General features: G+C 47.4%; 1 protein-coding gene across 1 annotated transcript in view; it reads left to right on the top strand.

Annotated features, from left to right (window-relative positions):
* Positions 1–188: 188 nt before the first annotated feature.
* TAOK1 (TAO kinase 1) overlaps positions 189–19,359 on the top strand; it is a 65,310-nt gene continuing 46,139 nt past the window's right edge. Inside the window, exon 1 of the mRNA XM_068656048.1 lies at positions 189–741. The gene's annotated coding sequence lies outside the window, so the exon portion shown is untranslated. The remainder of the gene's footprint in view (positions 742–19,359) is intronic.

Raw genomic sequence — 19,359 nt, 5'->3', positions numbered from 1 at the left:
CCTCCCCACCAGCCCCCCCCACAGCCTCTCCTCACTCCCCCACCACCCCCCTTTACCCCAAACCTCTCCCTCACCCCCTCACCCCCCCCCCCCAGCCCCTCCTCGCCCCCTTCCCTCCCTCCACTCCCACAGAAGGGGGGGGACGAAGCAGAAGGAGGAGGAGGAGGAGGAGGAGGAGGGCGGCGAAGTCTCGCGAGAGGGGCGGGCGGGGGCCGCTGGCTGCGGGCAGCGCGGAGCAAGCAGCGGCGGCGGAGGCGGAGGAGGGGGAGCAGCCGGAGCCCCGGGAGGCGCTGAGGGGAGGCGGCCAGGCGGGGCGGGCGGCGGCGGCGGCGGCCATCGCGGCCCGGCCCGGCCCAGGCGAACCCCGCTCCGCCGCGGGCGGGCAGGCACGGCCCAGACAGCCGCCCGCCCGCCCTCCTCCCTCCCGCAACGCCGTGAGGCCTGGCCGCGGCTCGGCGAGCGGGGCCCTGGTGGTGGTGGTGGTGGCGGAGGAGAAGGAGGAGGTGTTGGTGGTGCTGGTGGCCGCCCTGCCATCTTAGCTGCCGTGCCCCGCCGCCTTTGTGCCCGCCGCGCCCGGGCACCCGGGGGGGGCCGGGCCCGACGCCCCTCCGGGGGCGCCTCCCCCCGCGGGGCCGCCGCCCCTTGCCCCGCTCCTCCTCCTCCTCCTTCTTCTCCTCCTCCTCCTCCTCCTCCTCCTCCGCGGGGGGCCGACCGGCGCTCCCAGCCCGGCTGCGGCGGAGGGTAAGGCGGGCAGCACCGCGGGGGGCTCGGGGGGGGGGGGGAGGGAGGAGGAGGATGAGGAGGAGGAGGATGAGGAGGAAGAGGAAGGAGATGGCGGAGCGTGGGGGGGGGGGGCTACGAGGAGAGATGGAGGGGAGAGGCGAGGCGGAGAGATGGTTGGTGAGGTGGTGGTGGGGGGGGGGGAGGAAGAAGAAGAAGGCGGCGGTGGGGCCGGCGCCTCCCCCGCCGGGCTCTGCGGCACTGCCGCAGGACCCGGGGCCGCTTCCCCGGCCTGGGGGGGCTCCTCCTGGGTGTGGGGGGGCTGCTCCGGGGGGGCTGGGGGTTGAGGTGGCGGCGGGGAGGGAGCGGTAATGGCGCTGCCGGGGTGTTCCCCGCGCCCCGCCGCTGTCACGGCCGGCTGAGGCCTAAGGGCTGCGGCCCGGCCCCCCCCGGGATTTTTGGGGAGGAGGGGGGAGAAAGAGGGGGGGGGGGGGGGTAGGTCCCGATGGGCCCCTCTCAGTACTCGCCCCCCCCCCCCCCCCCAGCCCCGTGTTCCCGCAGATCTGACCGCGGATGCTTTATTTTTTATGATTATTTGATTATTTTTTTATTATTATTATTATATTTTTTTCCCCAAGCTCTTTTTTTTTATTTTTTTTATTTTTTCCTCTCTCTTTTCCCTACCCCCTCGCTCCTCCCCGAGCGGTGAGTTCTCGGTGTAAATACCACTCAGCGCGGCGCTGGGGTGGGATCGGGAGGAAAGTGACCTATTTTGAAGGCCTTTTTATCGCTTCCCCCCTCCGAACGGGCATGTGCCGGCCGATTCCGTTAGCCAAATAGCGTTTCCCAACCATTTTAATTTGCCAGATTAAAATATCTCGCCGGGGCTAGGCTCCCGCGAGCCGGCGTGCGGGTATGGCTTTAGACAACCTCGCTCAGTCGCCTCTGCTGCAAGCCTCTCGGGAGCCTCGGAGTTCACCTTTGTCACCGTGGGAGCAAAAAAAAAATAAATTAAATAAATAGAAAAGAGAGAGATGCCCGGCTGCCTGTAACGTGCAGTTGTACCATTGTGCTGGGCGCGGTAGGAGAACCAAGGGGGGGGGGGGGGGAGGAAAAAAAAAAAAAAAACAAGGATTAAAATGGTTGTTGTCAAACGTAAGATCTTTACGTGTCTCGGGAAGAAAACGGCAGAGAGGACTTTGGGGTTATTTTCTGAGCAAAAGGCTCGGTGTCGGTGGTGCTCGCCCCTCCTGCTTGTCACGGCGTGGGGCGTTTGGCCGGGTGGCATTCTGGTGGCTGAGGCGGTTTACATGGCACTTGGCTTGACTAGTTGGCCAAATCGTGTCCTTCACCTTTGCCCATCGCGTTTGGAGAGCCCTCACGGCCGTGTGGCCCTGCACGCCGAGGGCAGATTAATAAGATGGTACCTAAAGGTTTGGCTGCTATCGATTCCTTACTATTACTGCTATTTATAGAGCGTGTGACATGGCTCTTGTTTTATGTATTTGGGTAGAGGTTACTGGCTTGGAATGCTTCAAATGAAACGTTCCCAAAATACCACCCCGAATGCTTCATGTATTGTTGAATGGTATAGCTCGGATCCCCAGAGTCTGAAAAATAGCTTTGGCTATTAGCACGTCATAATAGTGCAAATATTGTGGCAAACCCTGATATATTTTGACACTGCTGAAGGCTTGTTTTCACTTCTCAGGATTACAAAACACCAACTTTTGTTGCAATAAATGCAATTTTAGATACGTGATCCTTGAAACAACTCCCGAGTCTACGTTTTTGTTTCTGTTGCCCCTGCTCCTAGTGAGCGTGCTGTGATTTTTGCCGCTTGTGTCCAAGGACAAACCTAATCAACAACTGGTTCGAGCCTTCGTCTTAGGTTCTCCACAACACTGGCCTAGTTCTGGCTGGTGCCTTTGCCATTTTTAGGACTCCTCTTCCTTTTATCTGTTGACTCAAATACATTGATAAACTTGAACCTCCATTTATCCTTTGAACTTGAGGGAATGTTTTTCTCCTCTGTTAAGAATGTCTCGCTGAAGAGAAAGGGATTCTGGCAGAACAGCTTAAATTAAATTTAATCTTGTTAAAAACTGGCTGAAGTAAGAACTCCTTGGGTAGTTGGATTTTTATTTATTTATTTATTCTTTAACTAGGCTGAAATTAAGTGCTGCATGTAGAGGAGCAGATGTTGGAGTCAGAATTATGTACAGATAAGGTGACTTAGGCCCCAAGTAAGACTGCTGGAAAAAGTTATCTGTCATGGCCTTCCATTGAATTCTTCTGCAAGCTAAGTTGGAGAATTTTAAATCTGTACTTCCATCTAAATAACATTTCCATTTGTGCAGCTTTCATCTGGGCCTTATCCATGATAATTCATCAGGTTTTGTCACTAGAGTAACGTATTTTTAATGTGTTGTAAGACAGGCGCCGTTTTTGCGCGTGGTGAAATGTATCAGAAGAGAAGCAAATATCACACCAATAATTACATCTTCAGATGTATCCTAGTAGTGAATTTCCTGTAATGGGGATGTTTTGTGGAGAACAATAGATGTGGCAAAGGATTCAGAGATTTGTTTTTAAGATGTCGTAGGTAGCTGACTGCAGCAGAGTGCCCCTTGGACGCAACCTGTGTGTTCCCACCCCTTACCCCAGGTGGTTCCCAGGTACTTCGTCTTGGTGCTAATTCTCCTTTCCAGCAAAGAAAGACTGGATGTGCTGCTGCTGTTCTCTCTCTCCTGCCTCTTTTGCAAGAATATGCTTCTCTAACTTTGTAGAGCCTACAGAATATTTGCAAAATATTCCTCACATACGTTTATTGGGCGGTATATCTGTGTTTGTCAAATAAGAAAATGTTTAGGGTTGATCTGGACCTCTCTGATCCAGCAGTGGTAAAGAAGCTGTGATAAATATCTCTTCTCCTATTCCACTCTCAATGTATTTTGGAGAACGCTTGCATAATTAATAAGATCCTATCTTAGAAGAATTTTCTCTTCATATTAAAATCCTTTTAACTACATAATATTACGTTGAAGCGCACACCAGAAACTCTGAGGACTTCTGGCTGCTGGTGTTACCAGTGGTGATCCTGGCTCTTATCTTCTGAATCACGGTGGTGTTGGCCATTGTGTGCTCCCTTTTCCAAGTGCACTATGGAGCCTGAGGGTTTTTGGTTGTATTTTCTTACACAAACCCAGACAAAGAGGAGAGCTTCAGCTCTGGGCCAGAGTCACGCCTGCATCAGAGAGTGTCCCGAGCCTAGGTTGGCCTGTGGATAATGTTGGTGCCCTCCTTCAGTCAACCAGGGCTGAGACAACCTTTGTCATAGTGATACAGAGAGGAATATTTCATCCGTTTTATAACTCATGAGCGTGTCCTACTCCTCTCCACAAAATGCTCGTTCTTGACTGAACGGTGCAGAACAAATCCCCAGTCTGTGCTGTCCTGTGCTCTGTGGTGAGTTCCCGAAACTCTAAAAGTCAATTTGGTTGTGTGGTGCCATCCTCCACCTACTTTTCTGCGTGTGTCACTCCAGTGACTCTGGTCTTTGTCTGATCCTGAGCTGAGCACCAGCAGAAAGCTGACCTTGGGAGAAATCTGCATTGTTTGGTGCTGGTTTGGTGCTGGTTTGGTGCTGGTTTGGAGAGCTGGGCTGGCTCAGCACACTGCTGGTGAGTGCAGGGACAACTGTGAGCACTGGGCTGCACGAGAGCCCGCAGCTGGATGGAGCTTGTGCTGCCTGCCACCACGGCTGGACCGAGGAGGGACACTCAGATACAGTGGTTGGTGGCACCTCTTCCAAAATATTTAGTAGCTAGGTTTGGGGATTCTTTGTTTTTGTTGTTCTGTAATGGGCGGAGGAGATGATCACCCTACATTGATTTCTGCGGGGAGAAGAGACTGGAAAAAAATCCACTGGATAAAGGGTCAGAAAAGCACTAATCCCCCTGTGTGAAGCTCCAGCGGGAGCTCAGCTGTGCAGAGCTGCAACAGAAAGAGTGAAAACGGAACCTAAAATGTAAAAACGTGAAATGAGAGGTGAAGTGCAAAGTATCAGAGGGGGAAAAGTGCACGAAACAGGAGGGAAGGATGGGGAGCTGTTGGAAGCACGGGTGGCTTTTAACACCATATTCCTTCCTCCTTATCTAAGTGCTCATTTACAGCACAAAACATGGAGGCAGAAAGACTTTCTGAAGGTCCTTAGACATCAGACAGCATAATGGGTGCTCCAAACATGGTTTCTTAAAGCATTTTTTTTTAATATTTGATGATCACTGGGATGACAGTCTTCTTTATTATTATTTTTTGAAATTACCAAAGGGAAGCCATTGAGAAGTTTTAATACTTTGTCAGAAATTATTACACTGGACATTCTTGACAATTTTTTTTTTTTTTTTTGACATCCTGCTAAATCTTCCTGGTTTCTCTGGCAGAAGAAAAAGCAAAGTAGCCACCGTAAACATATGACAAAAATTGCCAAAACAGCCAGCAGGCTTTGTTAATACGAGGTGATGGCTTCTTACTTGGTGTGGACAGGAGGTGATCGCTCTGCCTCTTGTATCGCTTGGCTAGAAACCCTTTTGATTTTCCTCTAGGGGTCGGGATGGGGTGACAGCACGAGGTTTGCATATTGGGTTTTGTCCTTAGAGTGGAAGAGGCTAAAAATGGTTTGTTTTGGGGAAAAGTTAGATCTTGAGGGAAAAAAGTACAAATCTCAGAACTTTGAAGCTTGGCTCTGCCGTTCTCTGTGCCCGTGGTCTTCTGCTGACCCTTAGAGCAGTCGTGGCTACAGCCATGCAAATGTTTTGTCAGGGTGAGATGTAATTTTGTAAGAACAGTTTTCTCCCGTGCTCATCAAGGGTAGGGTGCTGCCAGGGCAGCCTGCTGTCAGTGTGGGTGAGCGGTGTCCGAATTTGGTTAGGAGCCTCTGCTGTGTGTTGGGGATGGTTGGGGATGCCAAGCCTTATTTAAAAAGTAAATTTGGTTGAATTTGGGTGTTTAATGTTAATTGCAGAGATTCTTGCTGGTAGCTTTTGGACTGAAAGCCAGCGTGTGTTTTGCTGGATTTCTTAAATTGCAAATCAAGTTGGTTTCAGTCTTCCAATTAGTTCAGCTAAACCTAAACCCCCCTAATTCACCCCGTTAGTGCACTGCTGGTCACCAGGTCTCCGAGTGGCATCATCCTGCAGGATGAGCACCCCTCCTTGTGCTGCTGGTTCAGCTTTGGTCCATTCTGCCCTGGGCTAACTTCGAACCCAAGGAAATCCTTGGGGTCCAGGACCTTGGGACAGGCTGCGTGCATGTTGAAAGATAGGGAGCGATTCTTACAACAGTTTTTGGCTTGTTCCCCATCCCTGTGCTCAGCCTGTTGTCCGAGCACCCAGAAACCCTTCCCCTTCCCTGCCACACCACTGCTCAAAGGCCGTAGCAGCCCCGCGAGCCTGTTCCCAGGGAGCTGTTACGCTGGGATTTCTTGGAAAGAATCGCATGTGGCACTGCACATGTTCGCTGTTTTGGTTTCCCTCCCCCTTCTTCATATGCAATTGTCCCTTCCCGCCTCGGTCCCCCCTTTTCATCGTTGCCTGTTCCTCCCTGCCCCAGCCAAGGAGACGAGAGGAGAGGTTATTTTTGCTGCTTCTCAAATAGGCCACGAGCGTGCAGTAAGGAGCGCGGTGACTTTCTCCGTGGGAAGCCGTCGGTGGCTGGGATTTCTCAAGCCGTGTCCCCCTGGCAGCGCGAGATGTTCCTTCGCTTGCAGCCTGCAGTTGTCACCAAGCTGCCCAAGCTCCTCCCAGTCCCCACTTCCTTGTAACCCAATCTGCAGAGAGATCATGGGATTTGAATGCTTTTTCCCTGCTCCCAGTGTTTGGGTTGTCCCTGCGCTCCTCGCGGAGCCATCGCTGCGCCGCGCTCTCCATTTCTCTGGCTTTGCCTGTTCCAAAAAGCAGTTGACAGTTGTTAAAATCAGTTCTGGGCCAGCCACGATTTGATGCAATTAAACTGTGTTAAATGCGTTCCAGAACTGCTTCTTGGCCTAGATAGCAAACTAGTTAAACCCTGGGTTTGGAAGCTATTTCTGTAGGATTTGACCCTGTACCCTGGGTGAGCTCGCTCTCTACCTTTGTAGATCTCAAATGCAGCACAGGGTCTTCTGCCTTCCTGTGTCTCCTGGGGCCTTTTTGTTGCTCTTTGCTTATCCAAGCCTTGCCTTGAGAATTACAGGCTGGTCTAACCCTAATAATCTCGCCCCACCACCCAGAAAGACTAAATGTGTCGCAGCGATGGGATTTTCCCCGGCACCAGCTGAACCGGTGCAAACCCCACTTGATACCTGCTTGGTACACCTAGTACAGAGGCAGGCTCTGAAATAGAGGTTTTTGTGAACATTTGCCATTTTAATTAGAAAAGGAAGGTAACCTAGGCCTCGGCAGAACCTCCTGCTGGCTTCTAGAAGTGCTTCTCAAAGTTGGGAAGGAAATAATGCCACGTTCACAGGCAGTGCCTTACTGCGAATGCCAAGCTCCGTTTTTCTTACAGGTTAATTTGCCATATAGGCAAACCCTGAACTCTTACCTGGGTTTTTGGCTTGATTTTCCTCCTTCCCTTTCCACGCAAAACCCCTCTAACTCCTACTTTGAAGTATTTGGAACTGGGTTAGTCTCTGGCTGGAGGTGTGTGGTAGAACCTCGTGTTAATTCTTGCCGGGACCTGCCCGTTTTGCAGCAAGAATGCAGGCAAACCCATCTGAATGCTGATCATCTGTCCTTTGAGGAGAACGGGAGATTATTTTTCCTTCAGTTAACACACTACGTGGGCAGACGAACCCCAGAGCATCGCCATCCCACAAGCCTCAGGTACCTGAGTCAGGGGACAGCTTTGTCAGGATGCTCGGGGCTGAGCTCCGTTGACCTGGGGGTGGTCACTGCAGTTATTTCCCTGCCCCGGGACCAGAAGGTGCTGCTGGAAGCTGCTACTGGAGGAAAATGGCCTGAAATGGCCTGGGCTTAAGAAGAGGTCTCTATGAGAGCTTTGTGTCCCAAGCAAAATATGTTGTGGAAGAAGCAAGTCCTCACCCAGGCTGTTAGTTTGGTTTGCATTGCTCTACACGTTTTAAATTGATTTGCAAAACCAAGACTGGACAAAAGATTTATTCCTGACTTGACAATACCGAGCAGAGAGCTCTGGATACTAGAATAACATGACAATTGTTTACTTGGAAAGAACATGATTTATATTCACTAGCTTGTAATTAGTCAGGAAAGCATAAAAAAAATAATTAAAGAATGATTTGTAGTTTATTAAAGAAATGTTTTGACAGTCAGTTTTTGATGTATATATCAGCAGTTCTTTTTTTTTTTTCCCCCATATTTTGGAAGAGCCCCTACATTTTTCAAATTCTTTCATTTAGATGGCAGGTGTTCTTTCTGAAATAGCCCCTATCTCCTAAAATAACGTGTGAATTAATAGAATTAATATTTTCAACTATCTTGTATTTTCCCCTGTTGCAGGAATTGGTGGCTGTGGGCCATCGCAGCCAGCCTGGTCCAGCACCAGGGTGCGTGGCCCCCTTTCTGTAGCCTTTCACAGTCTTCCCGTTGCTCTCTCTGGCATTGAAGGCTAATAACTGTAGTGGCTATAAACTGGCATAATCACTTTATTTTTTTGCAGGTATTGCAAATATTTTTATGTTTAACTAGAAATAGATGTCGTTAATATTAATACGGGGAGAAATTAAATATTAATCCACAAATAGAAATTTAAGTAAGCTGTAACACAGGAAGATTGTCTTAAATATGTGATGCTTTTATACTTTCCTCTGAGCTGGCAGGGTGATAATGGTAATCCCCGGTTCTTAATTTCATCCCTAACTCTCAAGGTACATGAAATGAGCGATGAATACATATTTGTCTCACGTTTATATGTCAGGGGTAGGGAGGTCCAGGTGGAGCAATGAGTGATTTGCTCATGATCTTCCTCGAGTGGCTGACCTACTCGTAGAGCAGCCTGCAAGGGGTTTTGTGTCTTCACATATTCACTATAGATTTTTCTCATCACAATGGTCACTTAATGTTGCTTGTGAATGAGCTGGATAAATGTTGAAATTTGTGACGTGATATATCGCTGTGATGGGACTCGTTGCCTGATTTGTGCTTATTTTATATGGAAGTGTGAAAAGGGCCTTAAATACGCCATCAATCGGTCCTTAAACTTGATGAACAGCAAACTCAATCTTTTTGTTCTGGAAGCCAGTCATGCCCAGGGATAACTGGGGACGGCTCACCTAAGTAAAAATATTCCTGAGTGTGTGCAGTTGCAAGAAGGGGAGGTTGTCTGGACATCTCTATGCAGGTTGTCTGGACATCTTTATGGAGATCTGTGAGGGTCAAGTGTATCCTTTTATCCTCTCTGTGCAGTCCCTACCGCAGCTGTATCCCAAACCTCCGTAAGGGTCTGGGTGTTGTGCAATGCCATGACACGCTGATGTTTTCGGTAAAAAAGCTGAAAGCATTCTCACCTAGTGTGCTAGAAAGAAAGAAGAGCTTCGAGCCCCTGTGCCTGCCAGGAGTCTGGAAGCGTTGAGCTCAGTTCATCGCAAGAAACTTTTCATCTGTTCTGGATTCTGCTTTAGCTGTCTCCGCAGAGAAGTTTACGGCATTGGTATTCATTTAAAACATATCTACGCAGTAAAATTGCTGTGGCTTAGTTGGAAATAATCAAGCTAAGGCTTATATTGCTTCAGTTCCATTATTTTTAAACTCGAATAACCAAAACAGCATAAAGGCCTTGAAATTTGAGCCCGAGTGTGGAGGTGCTCAGTGTGCAGGACCTTGGTTTGCTGCGGGATTTCGGTTTGGTGTTGCCACTGCCATGGAGTACACAATTCAGTGAGTTTTTTTGTGTGAAAATCTGCTTTTAGCTTTGGAACTAATACCACCTGTGCTGGTTTGGAGTTGTTCATACCTATTTAGCGTCTGCATTGCAAAATCTACCTCCCTATTTCCATGGGTGTTGGAGAAACAAGGCTGATAGGGCCCCGCGTGAGTGCAAGGGCAGTATCGTGTGAGGTGTGCTTCTACTTGTCTGCTTACGGTCTGGTCTGGAGGCATGGAGCACCTGCTGATTTCGGGGTTTTCTCTATGTGATTTCATGCCTGTGATTAGCATTTCTGAGGACATGACACATAGGGCCTCACCACGAAAGTATGTTCAGTAAATACATAAACAGAATTACAGCCATGGTCATTGTCAGTCTGTCCTGACTGGTTTCCAGAGGTAACCCAGCAGGACACGGCATGCTTCCTCGGGTCCGTGGGATATAACAGCTCTCAGGCTTGAAACTTCTCAGTACAATTCCTGCCCTGAATGGAGTTCCCACCTCCTTTTGATGCCTCCTCAATGGCAATTGTTTGTCTTTTGTTTTTAATGATCAGGGCAGGATATTGAAGTATTTAGATGGCATATCCCAGCGCCTCACCATTTTATTGTTCAGAGACTTCAAGTCAAGCTCTGCGGAACACTTCAGCTGCTTCACAGAAATCTGTGGTTGCATTTATCTGAACCCAACCATTTGCTTTGCCGGGATTTCTCAAGGTAGAAGATGACTGGTAATAATAGGACTTGTAAGCTCTGGGAGGTGTGAGAGGTGTGGTCTGATGGCATCTTCTAAAAGCTTTTTCTGGAGAACATCTCGGAGCAGTCCCTGGTTAGCTGATGTTATCATTGCTGCCTGGTCCCTAAGTTAACAGCAAGGCCGTGTTTGTTTTGCTGTTTGGAGAAACTATTAGTATTCTGCCTGAATTGAGCAGGCTGCTAATAATACTGATTAGCTTCTGCATAAGGTGGAGATGGCAATCTCATTAATTTTGTATTTAATTACCAAAAAATCAAAGCAAAGAGCTCTGGAATGATTTGTAACCATTGTGCTGTTCGGTAGCTGTCAGTGGAGCCGTGTGACCACTACATATTTAGTATTTAATTCTATCATTTACCTATTTCTTTTTGCTTTGCTGGATTTTTTTTTGTATATTTTTACTTAAAATTAAGTCATAAATTGCTAAGAGCAAGGAACATGATTGTGTGGCATCTGGTTGGTGCCTTGAATCTCCACGAAGCATCTTGAAGGTTCTCTTCAAAGATCTTGAAGAGATTTCTCACGTAAAGCCTGTTATTTCTGAGCCTGCCAGCCACGTCGGTCTGTTGAGCTCAGGTTTGACTTGAAGGATAGATCTGCTGGTGACGTGGGGCAGTCAGCTCACGGGCTTGTAGCACGGACCTCTCCTGAGCTGTAATAAACACGGACAAGGTATGAATGTCTCCTCTCGGCAGGAAACGGGGCTTTCCTGCTGCAGATGCTGCTTTCTGCATGCATGCACATCTCCACATTCCCCTGTCTCTGGTGTAGCGTATTGTACTTGCTCTGCAAGAGGGCTGCTTCCTAGAACGCTTACCTCACGTGGAAGAAATAATTTTATAAAGCTTTTAAGTAAGAGCAGCTTCAAATTTACAGCGACTTAGACGTGCTGCGCTCTGCTTTGTTCCATGGTGGTAGAAGCCACTTGCCTGTATAACTCGAAAACAATAATAAAACAGGCATAAACAGGCATAAAACAAGGTAGTGTTGGAGGTATTTTTTTGGCGAGCAGTAAGTAAACACCTTTCACTTGATTCTGCCTGGCCTGGAAAGCATCAGGGTTGTCGCCTTCCCCTTTGGAATGGCTGCTCACAGGCAGAGCTCCGAAGGGGAAATTCTTCTGCACGGACATGTGGAGTTGTGAGTTGTCCAAACGTTAACAACCGCAGGCAGCCCCAAAGTTGAAGCTTTTATTTGCCAGAGAGCTCCTTCGCTCTTGTTTGGGTTTTGCTTTTTTTTTTTTTTTTTTTTTTTTTTTTGTGCGTGTGATGTCATCATTCTGCGAGGTCTGCGCTCCGGCGTCCTCCAGGAAAACAAAACAGGGGACGAGACCGGAATTTCAAATGCAAGAAAACAAGCCGATCTGATTCTTCCTCTCCTCCCGCCCCCTTTTTCTTTGAAAGGAGCTTTCAAGCTGACTTTTTACAGCAGGAATTAGTTTAATAGAAAAAAGAGCGTTAGGAAGCACGGCTGTTTCTCTCCAGTTCTCACTATCAAGTTCTCCAAAATAAACTTTCCTTCCTGCCTTGTGTGCTGTAGGTAGTGAGGGATGTGATGCCTCTTGTGTGCCAGATAGGAGTGGATGGCTACCTTATAAATAGCCAAGGCCTTTAAATATCCAAGTCCTTATTTCAGGGATCTTTTTTTTTTCTTTTACTGTAACTTTGCTTTGTTTTTTACTGTTTGGGAGACATTCAGGCATGCACAGTGTAGTGCCTTGCTGCCACGCTTGCATTAGTTCCTTCCCATTGAACTATCCCATATAGTTTTTAGGAAGTCATAGTACTACCAGCAGCCTTCCACTGAGGATACTGCAGGCCCTGGCCAGGGTCAGGGGAGCAGCCAAACCCAACGGTGTGACTGCTGCAACCAGGCTGGAGCTGGAGGTGTCCCACAGGTCTTCTTGCTTTTTGGGAGCCCTTCAGTGGCCCAGCTGCCACTGCCTTCCACGTACCAAGCTGTATGGCCCATGTAAGCACCAACACGTTGTTCTTTTCCAGGATAGAGCTCATTCATAATGACTTTGCAAAATAATCTGCAGAGAGGTGTTTTTTGGTATTTGGAGGGCATAAACACTGAGTATTGGTCTTCAGAGGTAGGTTAGGGTCTCCAAAAAGCCGTCCAGATGCAGTAAGAACTTGGGGCAGCGATCAAGGCTGGAGCTGATACTCTTTGCCCCGGTGTGTTCAGGAACTTTAATTAGTTCTTGGTTGCTCTTTCTAGCTCATGTCCCAAAAGTAAATTCTGTTTTCTGGCATGGTATGTTGGGTTCTCGGTAACTCCCTGTGCAGCTGGGCTGCAGGGGTGATCTGCATGCGGTATGAGCGAGCAGCTCTCATGGTTTGCTGACCGGTTGTGAGGACAGGATCTGGCCAAGGTATTCGGGCTTGTCCTACTTTCCCTGCTCAAAATACAAGATCCTTAGCGTGTGTAAAATGGACACCTGGCATCCTCTTAGTTTACTGGCCAACAGGAGCAGTCAGCAAATAGATCTTCCTTTTAATATTGAAACTTGACTGTTGTTTTTCTTTTTTCCCTAATTTGTCTGTTCCTACTGACAAACAAAAAGCATAATCCATCATTCCAAACTGCTGAAAAAGAGGCCTCAAATTGCCAGGTATGAAATTATGCTGCTTGTTCACTTACCAGTAGGCAACGGCGTGCCAGATGTTTCAGAACCTACAAAGAAGAAAGTTCTTTGTACGTGTGATGTTAGTATTCACAGAAGGTGTCAGATTGACAGCCTTGGAGATTGTGGAGATTGGAATGTTATTTATCCCTATGAAAGGTGCAGTGCAGACTGCAGTAGTGCAAAAATTTCTTTCCTTATTCTGCTGTTACACCCTATTAGTGCCCTTCAGAGGCAGCCCCCAGGGGTAAGGAGCACTTTCGCTGTGCCCATTTAGGTAGTTGGCTGCTTTGATGAAACTGCCAGAAGGATATGAAGGTGTTGTTGTTGTTTATTTCTGTGATGTGGGTGCTTGTCTCTTGAAACCCAAATAACAAGAAAGGAATTCGCTAACATCTGCCTCTAAACAGCTCCTGCAGCAGAGGCAACCTTCAGCCACCACGTTCTCTGGTCATATACAGGCTGCTGGGCTCAGGTGAAAAGATGCTAGCCATCCTAATTCATTCAGTGGGTTATCCATTCTTCTGCAAAGCTGTAGCATAGAATCAGGTAAATACATAATGCTGTTCCTTGTTTTAATAAGCTGGGCGCTGGATGAAACTTTGAAAAAAAAACAAAAACAAAAACAAATGAAATGACCCAGAACCTGTTCATTTAGCAGTTGGCATAAGGAACTGGACGTCAGACCTTTCTGGTTTTGCAGTGAACTTGTGTGATCGTAGGTCACCTCCTATTCACATAATTCACATCTTGTTTATAAGGTAAGAATGCTTATTGCAACTCGACCAAGCACCCAGCAGATATCAGGTGCTTTTTAAGGGTCTGTAATGAAAGTCTTATTCTGATGTTCCATTGCAATTTTGCCAATTGAATAATACCTCCTTAGGATAAAGTGCTGCAGAAGAAAAGGACAAGAGAAGGAGCAGTGTTTGCACCAGAGTTCGGACCTGTGTAAAACAATAAATGCCAAAGACCTGTGAATGGAGATACTGTAGATACCGTAGGTGTGGTCTCTCCCATCCTGCTGCACTGACACGGTTGGTTGATGTTAGTCATGCAAAGCCTCATTCTTCCTCATTCTGCTGGCTGCAAAACAATAGATCTGGGTTGTGATCTGCCTGCTTCAAGCTGTGGTGGTGATATGTTTGAATACCATCGGCTAATAACGTTCCAGCTTCAGAATGAATTGTCTTTATTTCAGAGATATGGCTTAATTTTACTTTTAACCAACAATTAAAAACCATCAACCACAGTGCAAACCATCGTTTCCATCCCAAAAGGCAAGCCTCTTTGTTAAAGCTTTCAGTGTTCACCAGGACTAAATTTCTAATATTGTTTCTCAGTATGAAATATCTGTTATGATAAAATTTAAATATGGATAGCTATCATTAATTAAGCTGGACTTTAGGTAGCATCTGGTCTTTCTAGCTATAACTCCATCAATTCCATCACAGCATTTTTCACTTACTTTTTAAGAAAATTTGATTTTTCTGCTCAAAATAAGGACTACTTCACTGCAGCCATAGCTGACTGTAAGGCAGATCCTTCGGTAATCGTAAGGAACCTGGACAGAAATGGTGACAGTATTGAACTCTAATGCAGCCAGCTTCTCTTTATTTGGTAGGAGTGTTCACCAAACTCTCCAGGGATATAGGAGGGTCTCTGGGAGCTGTCATGTGGGAAAAGTGTAGTGTTTCGTGTGAATTCAGGCCCATCTGCTAAAACAAAAGTGGAGAAAGAATGCAAAGACCTGGTTCTAGGAGAAAAACAAAACCAAACCACATCAGGGGACGTCTTCTTGGAAACTTCCAACATCCCACTGCTCTCCTGGGGCTGTTCCTGGGCTGTCTTTGTCCCCTGATGCTTTACTTCTTTCACATCTTCCCAGACCCAACCCTTTTGTGGTGTATCAGTGGACAGTGGTGAGGAAGCCCTGCTGACCACACAGCTTAATCCTGCTCAGGCTGCATGGAGCGGTTACAGCTCTGGGCAGTGGCTCCTTTGTCATCTTCAGCCTCCGTACTTCACACGATGGTGTGATTGTGTCTCTGAGTTGTGTGGTTCAGCTTTGGCCAAGCCACTGCCTCGAGATCAAAGACTCTTCGCAATAGCCACGACTGCCAGCTAGCAAAGCGCAGGCTTCGAGCTCAGTCCTGCCAGTACCGAGCGCTTAAGGAGGGGTATGAGATTATTTTAATTGGCTTTTCCTTTGCATTGCTGTTCCTTTACTGCATCTCTCAAAGGTCAGCCTCAGAAAAGTCACCTGTTGGCAGCTCCCTGCTCATGCCAAAGCTGAGCCTGGAGTCCTTGAAGCAGGCAGGACAGCCTTGTTCCAGAGAGCCGACGTGAGAGCAGGATCCACCGTATCTCAATTAACCTTTTATTTAACGGCACAGAAAACAGGCTTCTCCATCAACTCCATCAAATTTTGGTCACCTCAACTAAAGAGGAGGAGTGGAAGTGGTCGCTGATTTTTTTTTTTTTTCATTCATTTGCTTTTGTGAATGATTGCTGAGAACAGCTGGATTAAGCAGCTTTGTGTGCGAGCGCACAAAGAACCTGAAATATAAAAGTGTTTGGATCTGTGCTGCTGGAATAGACCAATTTCTGATTACAGCTTTCTGTCAAATTTAGGATGGATGCGTTCCTACTGTAGCTGAAATTGCCTTTCCAGCCTTAAAATACTTTAATGCTTACGAGGTACATTCAAGGAACTTAAGCACTTTCCTTCTCACTTCAGTCCAGAAGGAAGTGCAGCATTTCTTGCTTGGGAGCAGAAGAGTTGGTGTACAGGAGGAACGGATTTGGAAGTATTTCCAGAGTAACATGCATGGAATGGAGCTTGAGCATTAAAACCTGCTCTGTGGACCTTGTTTCCGAGTTGTTCCAAGTATTTCCTTCAGGTGCAAATGTTCCCCTACCTCTTTCATGCCTTATATTCAGGACAGTTAGTGACACTGCCAGAACAAGGAAAGAGCCAGCTAGCTTTTTTTAAAGCAGGCTTTTGGAGAAAAGATGTACTCGTTTACCTTCGGTGTGTGTGCAGTGGCAACTGAACCTGACTTTCTGGCGGGGAGGCAGTTAAGCAACGGGGTGCCTAAGCCCATGGGTTGATGGACATTTTAGGAAACCCTCTGTGAGGTGAGTTCTGATAGATTTCCTGGGCATATTCTGCTGGAAGTCACTCCTCTCCTCAGCTTTACAGAGCCTGCAGGTACTGGGATCGAACGGACCTGTAGCACTTGAGCACTCCGTGGATGTACCTCCTTCCTGGTGGCACACAGACATCACAAGGATGCAGGCGGGTAAAACGCACAGCTCAATTTTTATATAAGCTCATCAGCACGGAGACTCCTTGCGTTTGCAAACCCGCTGCTGCTTAGCGAGGCCCACGGGGCGCTCCCGGAGCACGCGGGGCGGTGGCAGCAGCGGTGCAAAGCAGCACCGGGCGCTGCGTGGGCAGCTCAGAGCTGCTGGTGCTGGCCAGGCCCAGGGCTGCAGGGCTCAGGAGGACTTTTCCCCTGCAGCAGAGGCTCTCGTTTCCGTTTCCTAGACTGTCGGGAATCTCTGTCCTGCGTGCGGTGAATCATTCCTGGATAGCACCCAGGCAGCGTGGAGGAGGAAGGCGCCTGGTGTGAATGCAGGAGGTATAAAAGTCAGATGAGAGAGGGGAAATCAGAAGTGTAGTGAGGGACTGCAGAGGGATCAGAGAGGGATGAACCGTGTCTGGTGGAGAAATGGAGCCGGAGGTTTGCAGAAGAGGTGACTGGGGAGGTGGGGAGGGAAGGCAGCGAGCGGAGGTCGGTTGGCAAGGGGGGTGGCAGGCTCCGTTCTGACACCTTCTAATTCTGGAGCGCTTGCCTTTGTAACCTTAATCATTTTGTTCTAATACACTAGATACAAAAATTACATTATATGTTCTGAGGAATTTGGTTACTATGGTAATGGGTATAGAAGTACATAAGAGATAAGATGTCAGCAATCAGAACAGCTGTAATTCAGCACACAAACCCGTGACTGCCTGAATTTGGGGAAGCAGGCCGCTGCAAACTTCTCCTGCTTCGATCTCGTGTTTTACTGCCGGCACGTCTGTTCCCGTGTGAAAGTGACGTCAGGGCTTCTACAAGAAATCTTTCATTTTTTTTTCAGGAATTTCGGCAGACGTGCCCGAAATTTCTGGGTAAACAAACCACATACCTCCCTCTGTGCCAGGGGAGGGAGGTCTCTGTGTTCCCACCCAACCTCTGCATGCGCAGAGCGTTTTGCAGACCCGGGGACAAGTTAAAAGGGGTGGCTGCCTCCATGTGTGGAAAATAAATGAGACTGTACAAAGTGCACGGCTATGCAGTAACAAGAAATATCCCGTATCAAACTGGTTCATCAGTTAGAAATGGAAGGATGCAAAAGTCTTGAGTATATCCTTCAGTAAGACACTGATTGTAAAACGGAGTGCTGTGTGGCTGGGAAATACGCAGATGTGGAGAATTTTGATGTTTAAAAAAATGCTTAGTTTGGGACAGATGTGTGGAAGGACTGCTGGGATGGTCTGGGAAGTGGATGTTTGTAAGAGGAGGCAGAACTGGCCTGCTTTTCTGAGCTGGCAGGCTAAGGAGACAGTGCATGTCTGTGCTTGCCCTTATCCCTCAGTATTGATAAGGGAAAAGAACTGTTCAAGCTTTGAATACAGCACAGGAAAAGGAGTAAATCAGTGTAAGCTGGCACATAATAAATACAAACTGTAAATCACTCCCAATCAGTTATTAAATTGATTCCTAATCAAATAGGAATGGGGGTCTGGAGCAGCCTTGTAGTCAGGGTCGTGGCTTTAAGAAGTCCTCAGGGAGCTGGCCATCGGTTGCTAACTGGATTCTGCTGTAGAGCCGCTTAAAATAGCAGGTACAGGACTTGAAGACCTTCAGTCCTATCATCCAGCTATCCAATGGGTCATATTCTGTGTCTGAGCCACCGGCACCCAAATCGTTGTGTGTATTAGTTAAGAAAAACATTTTCCCCCCCCGTGAAACTGAATAAAACTCATTAAATTAAAAGGGTATGCTCGTTATCTTAATAGGCACTGAAAGCTGCTTTTTTGTTAGTGGAAGTAGCCTTGGCCTCGTAGAACTTGCAGGAGAAGCATTGCCTCAGCTAGGTAAAATCGTGAAAAGGATGTTCTTTGTTGGTGTTTTATTTCGGTTTTAGGTTGTTTGACTAATCCTCTTGCTGTGTGCTATTTAAAAAGTTTTCCTGCTCAGTCATGTGAGGACAGGAAGAATAAATACTCAGCTTGAGCTGGAGGAAAACGGGACCGGTCCCCATTCCCCTGGGGGATTCCAGCAGGGATGGAGGTGTTGGGCTCCGGGTGCTCGGCGAGGGTCCTCCACTGGCTGCAGAGGCTGTGGCAGAACAAATTGCATGGCTGCAGGAGGTTGCAAAGTGTCCTGATGCCAAAATACGTCCTCCCTTTTTGAACCTGCTTTAAGTTGCAAAGTGGAGGAAGAAGCTTATATATGCATGTGTGTGCGTTATATCTGCATATGTGTGCTCCTTATACATGTATCCTGCTGAACTCCTAATGCCCTGTGGCTGTGCTCCGTTTGTTCTGCTCTTCATGAAGGAGGGAGCAATCTGCCTTCCACTGGTAATCTGTTTTTAAAAAAGCTTTGCAGCATTCACTAAGTAATGAAGATCCATCGTGTCCGTGCGTGTTCCTGGAACCTAGCGAGATAATTTCTCATTATTTGCATGCGGCCTTTCGATAAACCTCTCCTCTGGATGTGATGCTAGTGGTATATTTTATAACCTCCCGTGTTAAACAAAATTGACCTTTTTCATAACAAAGTGTGTTGATGAAATGTTTGTGTCTCGTCCTGCCTTCTGTCTCCGGCGGTGGGGAACAATTAGGTGCTCCTACAGAGCCAGGAGCATTCAGAAATGCCTCACCTGACCTGTCTGGGGATGCTCTTACGCGTGTAAACGTCTAGATTAAAAACCAGTGTTTATATCTCTTGGACTCAGTACCTCTGCAGTATTTTCTGCAGGTTAATTTTGGTTTTTATAGCTTGGTTGGTTGAATTCCTTCACCATTATAAATACGCTGCTCTTACATTTTATGGACTGTCCCCTTGCTCTTGAAGCGTGAGCATTTACATGACTTTCGTATGTGTCATTTTTGACTCTTATACCTTTTCTCATGGAGTTTAGTTTGTCTTCTTGGACATTTATGATTTCATACTCCTGAAGCCATATTGTACTGTACTTTGATTTTATTGCTAGTAGAGTTGAGTGGGGAATAATAGCCAGGAGCAGACCATGGCAGAGATTTTCTTAATGGTTTTTATCAGAAATTCTATATTATTTTTGTAGTTGAT

Source organism: Anas acuta, chromosome 19 (genome assembly GCF_963932015.1).
Source record: "Anas acuta chromosome 19, bAnaAcu1.1, whole genome shotgun sequence".
Lineage (NCBI taxonomy): Eukaryota > Metazoa > Chordata > Aves > Anseriformes > Anatidae > Anas > Anas acuta.
This window is presented reverse-complemented; position numbering and strand designations above follow the sequence as displayed.